The following is a 13,468-nucleotide window of genomic DNA, read 5'->3' on the forward strand; positions in this document are numbered from 1 at the left end:
TTTTGCCAACATAATTGTTGGTTGATTTTGTCTTAATAATGATTTTGTGCATGGGAGTGGGTTAGTGCTGCAGCTTCACCTAACTGGCAATATGACAATGATTTATGGAGCAGACCATCAGCAGCCAAGCCATCCATGATTGCACAAGTGTACTGTGCATTCCTGAGAGTTGACTAAGTCCCATGCCACGTTGCATCAGAGAACAGACACTGAGCGGTTTTTGATGAGTTGTTATTGGTGGAGCTCATTACATGCTTCTCATAGCTTAGTCATGGGTGGGTTGGGATTCAGAAGGAGCACTATGACTGTGAGGTCTTCTACAGAGTAAAGGGTAGAGGGACAAAAACAGGCTTTACATTTAGTATGTATGCATGTATGTATAGATGTATATGTCATTTATATTTATATATGTCTCTATATATATATATATATATATATATATATTCACACATGTCACCTTGCATTTATTAGATTTATGTATGACTATGTTAAATGTATTCATGATTATCATTACTAATTTTACCCCCTTTAACACACCCACAGATGAGCCTACCCAAGCAGATGAGGGTGTACGTGGGGCCCTCCTGAGACTCAGAGAACACATGCACCTGGTCCTGGCAGATCTGCAGGACCTAACTGACCTGCTGCTGTAATTTTTTTTTTTATCCAGTTTTAATTTTAAATATTTTGTGACACAAATAAATAGTTGATTACAGTTAGAAGTTGTCTGTGTGTTTTTTGACATTAAACAGTATATGTGTAAATTGTTTAGAATATTTTTAAGTAGCAAAAGGTATATACTGTATATAGATGTATGTTATTGTAGTGTGCAGATCCTTGCAATACACAAATGTACTATAATTGTAGAGCAATTAACATTATCCGAACAACAAAATACACACACACACACTCTGTTTATAACTGTTGTTAAGTTTCCTTTAGTATGTGTTAGTAATAATTAGCACATTGTAGAATATTGCATTTCACGTGCAATTATGATATAATATGCATACATAAAACATAGATAAAGGGGTGACAATGAATAAATAGCACTTCACATGATGTAAGGGTTAATGTCTGTAATGAATGTGGTAGTAATGTGTTTAAGTATCTATTAGGATTTAATTGATTTCAATTCCAAACAAACACTTTTTAATGAGGTTGCCTAATTGCATAAGTGGGTCATGTGACCGATTTCGGAGTTCAGATAATAGTGGTGAGTTTTGCGAAAATACACCGCATCGGTGCGTACGGGCAGGTTCCCGTCCATTCTGACGCGGTTAGACCGTGCAAACGCTGTAAGACCGTGCAGAATATGTGTGTGTCCACCGCACATGCAAGGTTTGGATGTCGTCCGTAAACACGCCCTGTTCTTAAAGTGTGAGTCCGTCCGTATGCGGAGGACCGGTGGGCGTTTCTTCGTACGATGTCCGCACAGCGTGGCGTGCGGACCGCTCCGAAAGAATTCCGAAATTTACGCACCAACCTGAATAACCTCCACAGTGACATTGATATAATAGTGACAAATATAAAAGATATTAGACACAACCCAATAACCAGACGGAAACAAAGCCAGTTGCCTATAAGTGCAAAGTGCAGTAATGGCTTAGCAATGGCCAAATTCCTGTCATAGGAGTGTAAATGCAAACTCTCTATTGTTCCGTGTTCCAAATATATATATAGCCCAGGATAGAAGTAGTTACTCTCTCAGACAGAGGAAATAGCAGCAGGGTCCTATTCAATTAGGTCTTCCCCGACAGCACTGAACAGGGATCTCAGCAGAATGGGTTCGACTTTACAAGCAGTCGGGCCCGTTCTGCCGAGAATCGTTGAGCTTCCAGATGCAGCTTGATGATTTCAAGCTGTTTCTCACAGCCAACCCCCTTTTTCAGGGCTCTTTGGATCCCGCCTGCCGAGCTGACGTTGAGCCGGCCGAGAAGAGACCGGGTCACACCTGTCAGGCTAGATAAAATGCTTATTTAAAATGTATATGGTAATTTGAAGATGAAGGTTGGTGCACAATAATCAGGCAGTGTTCTAAGCAGGTCACCATATAAGCCAGTGGTTCCCAAACTTTTTGATCTCAGCTCCCTATATTAAAGGAAAATTTGTTGTGGCACCCCTAGGCCAAAAATTTCTTATTAAGTATTTTAGAAAAAAATATTAAATTAAGTAAATTGTGTTTGTCATCCTGAGGGTCAGTGAGGGTTAGGGTTTGCTTCTGTTTGTCCACATTTTTTATGATTGCAAGTCATAAGTACTGGTTTTGCCTGTTACAATAACCAAAAATAGATTTGAATTGGTCATGGACCAACAATCCAGAGCACCCCTGCAAGTGCTCTGAGGCATGCCAGGATGCCATGGCACACAGTTTGGGAACCACTGAGATAAGCCATCAGTAAGAAAGTAAATTATGAAATTTTAAATATATGTAGATCCCAGAATCCAGTACTTCAATGACAGCTGTACAATTTTCTTTCTGCGTTGCCTGCAAAGTAAATAAGAAAGGACGTAAGCAAAGGTGAAAAATGCATCAGATTATTGTTCATTGTAAATTATGTTTGAGATTATTCATAAGCAGATAAAATCTCATGTGATAAAACTAATTAACAGTATTGGCGGTATCCAATTACACCTTAAAAATAATGTTCACGCCCATGTGTATTTTCGTGCAACAAACAGGGTTTTTAAAAAAAAAAAAAGAAATTTAGAGCTTTCCTAAATCTCAAATTTTTCATGCAAAAATACACACGGTTCATGAAAAGCCACAGAAGTATCTATTTTTGCAGCTGTGTGGGAAAAAAAGCCAGTTTATTGTGCTGGTTGTAAAGAGACTGTGTAACAAAGCCTGCAGTCATACTACCTACGTGTCACTTGTGCTGTGCACCCACTTGTCAATTGCTTATCCCTGCTGGTTGTAAAGAGACTGTGTAACAAAGCCTACAACCACATTACCTGCCTGTTATGTGTGCACCTGCTTGTCAATTGTTTACCCCCAGATGCATACCTCCCAACATCTGGGATCCCGGTGGCGGGACAGGGTGCGCGGCGAAGGTGCGCGCCAAATTTTTTGGGGCATGACCTGTCTGAAAGGTGGCATGGCCTATACCGCGAGGCCACGCCCCCATTTTCCGCTGCGGTGGGAGCATGCCCAGCAGCTCTGTGAGCTGCTGGCCAGCCCCCAGCCCCTCTGCCTGCAAGAATAGACGCTGTGCACATGCGCACAGCGTCTATTCACGGACTATAGGGGGGGACTCCCAACTGCCCCCCCCCCCGCCGCGGGACACTGCCGGCGGCAGGAAGGACGCAGGAATGTCCCAAAATATCGGGACGTTCCCGCGATTAGCTGGGAGGTATGCAGATGGTTGTAAAGAGACTGTGTAACAAAGCCTGCAACTACACTCTCTGCCTGTCATGTGTGCACTTGCTTGTCACTTGCTCATCACTGCTGGTTGTAAAGAGACTGTTGAAAGGAAAAAAGTAAGAAACTCCGTGAGGTGCACGCTAAATCCCCAAAGTGAAGTTATTCTATGCTTGTTTAGAATTTTTGGTACTTGTGTATTTGCAGGGCGCCCACTAAGCTATTTGCTTAGTGGGCTATTCTGCGTAGTGAAATCGCATTGCATCACATGCAATTTTGCGGCACTATGCGATGTGATGCGATTTACCTTAGTTAATTTTTAGTGCACCCCTGCCCGCATCGCATGCCATTTGCGATGCGATTTTTCACTGTATAAGCATCCATGCGATGAGATGTGATGGTACTTCATTTGAAAAGCACCCATGCACACCCCCAGGTACTTGTGTATTATCACGGCGCCCCCGATATTAAGTTTAAAAAAAAAAAATTTGATCTAACTTAAATTCATTAATTGTGAGGCTTTAATGTCCAAAAAATATATATTTAATTAAGTTGCTTTAATACCTGGAAATGTTTGAATATTTATAATGATATTAATAATAATAACAGACGTATAATTGATGTTAGTTATTTATTTGTTAATTATCTGATTGTCCATCATATATCCTTAACATCGATACACCATTGATATTATAGGTGTTTCACTCAATCAATTTGAGATAAGGATTTAATCATAGGTCAAAAAATAAAAATTCAAAAAGACAAAAAAATAAAGTATGTACATTTTACCATATAAACATTTATACAACTCTCTCCTCTCAATTATTATGTCTTTTTTTACCTTGATTATGGAAAAAGAAATGCTGTTATCCATATTCCTATACAGTTCTCTACTTCCCCTGCCTATTTCTTAATGCTACGAGACTTCAACAATGTATTTGGAGGTGAATAGCAATAAAACATGAAGGGTGACATTTAATAGGATGAGAGTTTTAGCAGCTTTTCAAAATCACCCATTACCGCACTTTTTAAAATTGCATTTTTTGCAGTACATTTGCATATTTAATGAGCTGCATATTCAAGGCAAAAAAGTGCAATATGGTGCGATAATGGGCGATTTTTAGTCATGAAAATGTGTGAATTTCAGTTATGAAAATATGCGAATTTGAGGAAATGTGCGAATTTGTGTAAAAAAAAAAAAAGAAAAAAAATGGCGTGAGATCCCCCTCCTGAGCATAACCAGCCCCAGGCTCATTGAGCCAGACCTGATTCCAAAACTAAGGGGGACAAAAACGGTAGGGGTCCGCCGTATTTCTGAGCCCCAGGCTGATCACTGTGGCCGGCTGTAATAGCTATATTGATAGAGGATCTGTGAACAGCAGCTCATTCCTTGAATGCTCATTCCGTCTCACTGTATACCCAGCTTATCAAGTATACAACAAATGTAGAGGTGCAACTCAACCGATGTTTAACTTTGAATTTCATACCGGATTAAGATGGTTAAAAGAATCACCTTATGATAGAAAACTACAAGTTACACACCCGCAACATCAAAAACAACCCAATTTGGGTTTGTACAAAAATGTTGGGGTCATAGGAGGAGGAAATGTGATGTTGTTTTATACTAAATAATCCCTGGGGTTCTTTCCTCTAGTATATGCACTCATGAGATTTTTATTGTGTAGTGAGTGCAAAAATGGATCCTATTTAACTGTCAGCCATTGTGTTTTGGATATGCGGTTACTGTTGGTGCAGACTGCCTGCTGTGAGTTGACCCATATTAGTTTGTTATCTATGTTGTTCTTTGTGCTGGGAGATAAAGCTTTCTCCCTGGAGAGAGCTGCGACTCTTTTATTGACCACTTCAAGGTCTGTTCTGGGATATCCGTGTTCAATAAATCTGTCAACCATCACCGAAAGGGACCTTTCTAGATCGTTAAGGTCACTGGTTATATGGTGAATCCACAACATTTGTGAAAAAGGAAGGCTCTTTTTCAATGGAACTGGATGTAACAGGATGTTGTTCCTGTAGGTAGACTTGGCATACACAGATGTGGTAACCAGTGCCTCAATAAGTTTGATGTTGACATCGAGGTATTGTACTTCGTGTGGACCAATACCATTAGTTTGACCGGTGAATCCATGACATTTTGGGTATCAATGAGATTTATCAATGATAAATTAGGAGATCGTCGATGTATCTCTTGTATAGCATTAAGTGTTTACGACTACTGGAATTTTAGTGAACAGAGCCTGTTCAACTACAAACATATAAGAGTTGGCGAACTATGGGGCCACTGAAGACACCATCGCACACTCTTTGAGTTGCAGATAATACCTGCCATTAAACATAAAAAAATATATTTGTTCAAGAGTTAACTCTAGTAAGTTGAGAAAAAATGGTACAGTGGGGCCCATGTGAAGTGGGTTGTCAGAAATCAGTAATCTTACGGCATCCAAGCCTGCATCATGCGGTATGCATGTATACAGGATTGAGATGTCGAAAGTGCTAAGCACACAATTGGTAGTTACAGGGGATAAATTGGAGAGCTTTTTCAACAAGGAATTGGTATCTTTTAAATAGGCACTTTCCTCTTGGATGCATGGCTGTAAGCAAATAATCCAAATACACAGAGGTGGCTTGGTATAATGAACCCCAGGCAGTATCACTGTGTACATACACTTAACAACATGCAAAGCAGCTCATTGTCAGCTAATATAGCACCTACTTCACAAACCTGTGTTGAGCTTTCACATAGTTCTAACTTCAGTTATGATAAAGTCTTATTCAAGGAAGATCTGTTATCATTCAGTGGTACTCCAGATCCTATTCAGTTATACCAAAAATCTAGAAACCTAAAGAGACTGATAACCACTACCCTGGGGGGTAACCCTATCAAACCATGTAAGGAATAAGAAAATCCTGCATGGATTTCACATCAAAAATGGTCCCTCTATAGGGCATTATAATATCCCCTTTTGCACATTATGATGGTCCATACTTAACAAATGCTTGTTTGATATAATGGTTGTGGTCATTAAAGAAGTCACACGAGAATAAACTGCCATTCGCAGAAAGATTACAACTTTTGAACTCCAACACAAGTATACACTAATCAATGACCCTTCCACTAAATGGATGGAGAAAATAACTCTCCAGGTTGCTAAATACAAGAAGGAGCTTTTCAATTATAAGAAAAACAAAAAAAGACAAAGTCAATAAAAACTATGAAAAACACCTTGTTTATTCTTGGCTCACAGGAGGTGAGAGTTGGATTGGAAACCAAGTCTTCTAGAGACAAACAACCTTTGGTTAGTGATTTGAATAATGTAGCCATCAGCCAGGGGGAGCCGCCGTTAGGGGTTCGCACCCTGACCCAACTAGCATGCGGTCAAAAAAAATTTACTGGACAAGAATTTCCAGACTTAGGTTTTTCCAGAATCTTATGGAAGACAGAACCAGAAACAGGTAATAACCAAAATGCACGTACCAACTGAATATCACCGGCAAGAAGGTGTGGGCCGGAAACACATTTAAATTGAGTCTTAATAATAATAATAATAATAATAATAATAATATTTTTTATTGTCACTACAACATTAAAAATGCATAAGTGAAATTCAAAATGAAAAGAGAAGAGAGATAAGGAAATTCTCATCATATCACATACTACAATTCAAACACAAAACAACAGATGGGAAAAAACTATTCCGCAACCGACTAGTACGGCAGCTCAAGCACCTGTAACGTTTCCCAGAAGGCAACAAGGAGAAAAGAGAATTGCAAGGGTGACTAGAGTCTGAAATAATTTTTGTAGCCTTCGCTTTTCCTCTCTTTAAAAAAATTTCTGCCATCCTAGGTAGGGGTTGGCCAATGACTTTTTCAGCAGCCTTGACAATCCTGTCTAAAGATCTTCGATCAGAGCTCCTGGAATTTCCATACCATACCGCAATGGCATAAGTCAACAGACTCTCAATTACACAACTGTAGAAATTCATAAGCATGGGCCTAGATAGACCAGCTGCTCGTAATCTTCTCAGAAAAAAAAGGCGTTGCTGAGCCTTCCCAACTGCCACTGCGGTATGTTTGGACCAGGACAGATCTTCCGAAAACGTAATACCCAAAAATGTAGTGTCTGTAACCCTTTCCACCTCCTCACCATTTAAGACCAAAGGACTGGTGATTGAACTTCTGGATCTTCTAAAATCAACAACCACCTCCTTAGTCTTTTTACTATTCAGGAGTAGGTTGTTAGCCTCGCCCCACTCAATCAAATGCTGCACCTCTGACCTATAGCTTTCTTCCTTACCCCCACTAATCAAACCGACCACTGTAGTATCGTCAGCAAATTTAACAATGAGGTTAGACTCTGAGTTTGAGAAACAATCTGAAGTGTACAAAGAGTACAAAAAGGGACTAAAAACACTCCCTTGAGGGACACCAATGTTCAGGACAAGTTCTGACGAAGAAGAAGAACCCACCCTAACTGACTGAGGACGATTCGTCAGAAAGTCCAACAGCCAGTCACAGATGGGAAGACTATAACCTATCTCCCGAAGCTTCGCAATCAGCACCGCAGGCACAACCGTATTAAAAGCGGAGCTATAATCCACAAATAACAGTCTAACATAGGAGTCCTTTGTTTCCAAATGACAGAGAATCTTATGGAGGGCAGTAAGAGCAGCATCCTTGGTGGATCGGTTTGACCTATACGCAAACTGATAACGGTCAAAATCCACCGGGATGACGCTCTTTAAGTGATTCAAAACCACTCTCTCTAAGCACTTCATAACTAGAGAAGTGAGGGCAATCGGACGGTAATCGTTTAAACAAGATGCCCCCGCCAACTTAGGGACTGGGATAATTTTTGTAACTTTAAAACATTGTGGAACAAATACAAGATGCTAAATTCCTGATAATTGGTCAGCACAAACACGTAGGACCCTGCCTGGAATGCCATCTGGGCCAGGGGCTTTCCTAACATTAGTTTGCCGTAGACACAGCCTAACTTCTGACAATAACCAGAAATCGGGCTACAGACAGGTACTGTTAGTAAGACAGGTAAGGGATAGGTGTCCTGCTGTAGCTGTGTGGCCAAAGCGTAGCTAGCCAACCCAAGATGCGGAGAAAGCTCAGCATCCTGGCTGCCTAGCAACAGAGGAAGTCCCACTGATATGCGCAGTGACAAAATCTCAGCCGTTGGACAATGGCCGGCCCATACACCAGGTTCCAGCACCGCTGACACCTACAGGAAGGGCAGCACTGCAGGAAGGGAAAGCCTCCACAGGGTACCTCCAGACCGCCGTATTGTGGTGACTAACAGTACCCCCCTGCTTTAAATAATGAGCAATGAAACATATTGTTGATTTTCAATTACTTTGGCAACAACAATTGAAAAGCTACTGGATTCGCTTTGATAATATGAAATGGCCTAATGAAATGAAGACCACATTTCTAAGAAAGCTGGTGAAGCTTGATATTGCCAATGGAAAGCCACACTAAATCTCCCACCAGGCCTCCTACGTCAATCAACAATAGAGATTGCTCGGCCTCATGGACAAAGAAAGGCAGAGGTCTTGAAAAAGCCACCCTGTGAGTGGTGAAACATTTACTAGTTCACCAGCTGCTCTAGCGCCACACGACATACTTTATTTTAATTTAAAAAAAATATGCTGTGTTTTACACAAAAAAAGTAACAGCATAAGTGACAGGTTCAATACTTAATCCTCAACATTTTGATTCCCTCAGGATCTTCTTCAGAAGTCACACCATATCCAACAATTCAATATATCACAGGTTCTCAAACTTGGTCCTGAGGACCCCACGCATGTTTTGCAGGTCTCCTCACAGATTTATAACCTTTATAAGCTATCCTACTAAAGTACATCCCCTCTATACAGTCCACACATAGCCTTTCATATTTTGTCTTCATTTCACATCCTCCTGCCCCCTGGCCAACATTGCTGTGTGACTATATAATACAGCCATTTGCAATCTGGCTGGATCATTTTGCAATATTGTAGATGTTCTGAAAACACATCCCCTCGCATGTGCCCGTTGCTGGAGAAATCATTTGATGGTCCTCAAGCATCAAATGATTTCTTCAGGGCTCGCAAATATAAGTCAATGGAGACTTACAGTATACAGTATATGTGGGTTTCCAGCCAAAGACAGGGCAGGCTGCTGACATCATGTGATGTCAGCCACCCAGCCCCGGAACCCTATGTCACCAATTACATGGGAACACCCCTGAAACACTGGGTGTTCCCATGTCGGAGCGCCGCCACCACCCCCTTGCTTCCCCCCACCTCAGTGTGAGTGCCACGTCGATACTGCAGGTCAGCGAAGGAGCTCGTTTAGAACCCTGCACATGCGCATATGACAATAATATGCGCATGCGCAGCGGGGGTTTTACCATATTTTCCTATTTACCATTAGCCGTCCGCCCCATCTCCGCTGGGCAGGGTATCGCCACCCTCTGGGTGGCGATACCCTATGCAAGCCTATGGGCTTCTATCGCCGGCCACAGTCCGCCGTCCGCGCGCCCCCCCTCCCGTCCTCCATTGTCTCCTCCTCTCCCAGCAGGTGTCACAGCCAGGAGGACATCCGGGTGCAGGGGGGAGGAGGAGATGCAGGGGGACACTGCCAGCCGCCGGGATGTGACGGAGACCCCCGCAGACCACATCACAGGTATCGCGGGGGTCTCCGTCACCGCAACCCGATGCTAGCTGCATATGTTAGTACATATGCGGCAGCATCGCGGCGGCTGGCAGGCGAAGGGCGGCGATGTATATTTATACATCCCGCCCTAAGCCCCAGCGCAGAGACCTCAGTCACAGCAATGCCCCTTCCTGTTACAAGACAGCTAACCTGCATCCAGTGCTAATTGGAATAAACGTTCAGTGATATTTGCACAGGAGATTGATACTGTTAACCCTGCTAGCATGAGAGACTAATTAGATAGCCTATTTGTTATAGCTAAAACAAAAGAACAGGACATACAGTTAGCTTCAAGGAAAGATAACTGATTGGTGTAACGTCAGGGAAATAACTACAGAGAGGATACAGAGAAATAATCCACTCAGACATTCCTCAGGAGTTAGTAGCCTTTATTGTCTCCCACCCAACTATTTGACATCTAGGATATTACAGTCAACAGCATTATTGTGCAGGAGTTACCTGGTTTAAATTTCACCTTGGATTACAAATGCCTAGGGAGTAGACTGTTCAGCGTGGGACCTTAAAGCCTGCAAAGGAGCAAAACATATAGTCCAAATTAGCACTTAAATAGAAGGTAACTGCAGTAATAACAGGGTTAACCCAAGACTATTGTAGTTATAATGAATTATTGCGCAATAATAATAATAATAAGCTAAAGTAATTGAGCAAATAGAGGACTCATAGTGTTGGTAAAGTGTTGTTGAAACGTTTAACATTGTAACTGTTATTAATACATTGTAAGTGCATTGGCAACAACTGATTTATCTTATTGCAGTAGTATAAGTTATAGAGTTGATATCGTTATACACAAGTATTTTACCACTGTTACACGCAAAGTGATCTTACTATTTATCTCTATGGGCCTTATTCTGGTCTGTGCGTACTTTCACGCACTCTTTCGGATGGCGTTTTTTAGCCATCTGCTCATGCATGGGCAACGCTATGCGCATGCGCCACGCAAGGTCTCCGTACTTGTTCTCACCAATACCATACAGAAATGTTCACCGCATTCACTCGGGAAATATGGGCGTATTATGGGCGTCATTCGGAAATACACAGGGGCGTAGTTTCAAAGTGGGCTAAACTGGGCGTAAACATGGGCGTACACGAGGGAGTGCACTAATTCTGGTACGCGTACATTCGGACAGCACACCGAATGCACGCGAACAAAAAGGCAGGAAACATGCGGTCTTCATAAGCAAGTATTGCTTTGCGGACACCACTCGGTCATGCGCTAGGCATTCGGAACGCCCAATCAGTACGGGCGCACCTCAACCAATTTCAGCTGAACACAATACAATCCACTCCTTTACTCATTACTCATTAGTTACACTCTTGTCATTGCTTCAATTGGAAACCTTGTAGCTTAAATGGTCCATTACTAAACACACAAATATATGCTGCATTTTTGACACACATTTACACTGCAAGCAATGGAAAGAACTTACTATCACTAATATAAATATACATGTCACTTGTACATTTACCAATAAAACCACACATTTGGGGATCAAAATATAAATTTATTACACTAACGTCAAACATAAAATGGAAAAAGCATGTTTTCGGACACATGCAACAAATTAAAGGTACCATACCAGGAATGTAGAAAAATAAATAAAAATATAACAATGTATTATTGACATACATAGCCACAGCAGAATCATTAGGAACACATCAGGTGGCTTCACAACAAAAGTATAGCACCAACACTTCAAGTACAGCAGACAGTAATGGCAGCCAAAAGAGGCCAACAGAGGAACCAAACACAGCATTCGAACCGAGGGCAAATGTGGGTACCCTGTGCAGGGGATTGGTTTGCACACAGGAGGCTGACACACACACACAGCAAAATGAAAGATTTGTGAAGACATAAGGGTGGAGATTAATGTGGACATAAGTTCATGTGCGGGGCTTTTTTGCCTTGGAAGGGCCCTTGCCACATGCAGCAGCAGCTCCTCGCCCACGGCCATGGCCACGTTGGGATGATGGGGCAGGTGGGGCAGATGATGGCGAAGGGGATGATGCTCTTCCCCTTCTGCCAGCAGGGAGTGCTGGTGGTGGGAAAGCACCAGAGACAGCTGCCAATAGGGCCCGATTGGTGGTAACTAGGTCTTGGATGAGGTCATTCATCCGGCAGGATTGATCTGCCAGCACCCGCAAGGCTGGCAGCTACGGACTGCTGGGTGCTGACAAGACCCATCATGACCTCCTCCGTCCTACGCATCCGCTTTGATGCTATCTCTCCCTGCTGGTGAATCTGGCCAAGCATCTCCACCCACCTATCCACATCCTGTGTGGCCAGTGGCTGCTGCACATGTCTGGCAGTGGTGGCAGGTGGCACAGACTCCTCCACCTCCTGAAGACTTGCCTGACCAAACGGCGGGGATGCTGGTGAAAGAGAAAATTACAATTACAACACATTCCTTGAAAATTAGTACCAACTACTTATGCCATGCCAAATAATTACCTTCAACATAAGCAGCAAAGACTTCCACTGGGGCCTCGCTATCCATGTTGCTCACCCCCCGGATCTCCTCTATGGCTATGCAGCCAACTGCCATCTCTTCCAGGGGGGTGAGCTTCAATTTTGCTGGCATGGGGCCAGCCCCAGAGGTTTGGCTGTGTTCCCGCCGTTTGGTCAGCTTCTTCTTCAGGTTGGTTTTGAAGTTGTGCCACCTGCATGCAAAGTTCTCATATTAATACATTTCACCCCTAACGTTTGATGTAGCATGCATTGCAATCTGCTACCGATGTCAACGTGTGCTTCATTCTACATAACTTACATTATGTAAAACTATCAACACAACACTTAGAACAAACATTCCCACTCATCCTCCAATAAATATAGAAGAAGAGACATGCCATTCATGTCTGTTGCTCCTAGCAACGTCACCGACCATTCACCAACTCCATCTAACATATAATACAAACATTACTGGTCTACTTCGTCACAAATGTAGCACACTTTAACTTGCCTCTTCTTCACATGCTCCCTCTCACGAACTTGTGGAGCTACCACATTAATCTCCGCGGTTATGTCATCCCAAATCTTCCATTTCCTGGTGTGTGTCAGCTTCTCCTGTGGACACTCTATCCAATCCCTTGCTCGGGGTACCAGAATGGCAAGCTCCTGCGGTTCGAATGCCATGTTCCTGGTGTCTGGATCCTCTGTTGGGCTCTTTTGACCACGGCCACCTGTCGCTGTACCTGAAGTGCTGGCCATGCTACTATCTTGGGAAGCCACCTGCTGTGTTCCCAATGATTCTGCTGAGGCAGAAGATGGGCCAGCTGCCTGCTCTCCTCCAAATGCCTGTTGTTGGAGGGGCACATAGGAGGTGCTGGAGTCCAGGCGTTCCATGAGGCTCTGGAAGTCTTGCTCTCCCA

General features: G+C 42.7%; 1 protein-coding gene and 1 long non-coding RNA gene across 3 annotated transcripts in view; one reads left to right on the forward strand and one right to left on the reverse strand.

The window, feature by feature from the left end:
* PLA2G4C (phospholipase A2 group IVC) overlaps positions 1 to 13,468 on the forward strand; it is a 107,070-nt gene that overhangs the window by 14,577 nt on the left and 79,025 nt on the right. The gene's annotated exons all lie outside the window — the stretch shown is intronic.
* The window catches only part of LOC146005838 (uncharacterized), a 75,981-nt gene continuing 64,867 nt past the window's right edge, over positions 2,355 to 13,468 (reverse strand). The window contains exons 2-3 of the long non-coding RNA XR_014444057.1: positions 10,541 to 10,608; positions 2,355 to 2,488 (exon numbers count right to left, since the gene is read on the reverse strand). This is a non-coding gene — a long non-coding RNA (uncharacterized LOC146005838). The remainder of the gene's footprint in view (positions 2,489 to 10,540; positions 10,609 to 13,468) is intronic.

Source organism: Crinia signifera, chromosome 1 (genome assembly GCF_055691185.1).
Source record: "Crinia signifera chromosome 1, ASM5569118v1, whole genome shotgun sequence".
NCBI classification, from domain to species: Eukaryota; Metazoa; Chordata; class Amphibia; order Anura; family Myobatrachidae; genus Crinia; species Crinia signifera.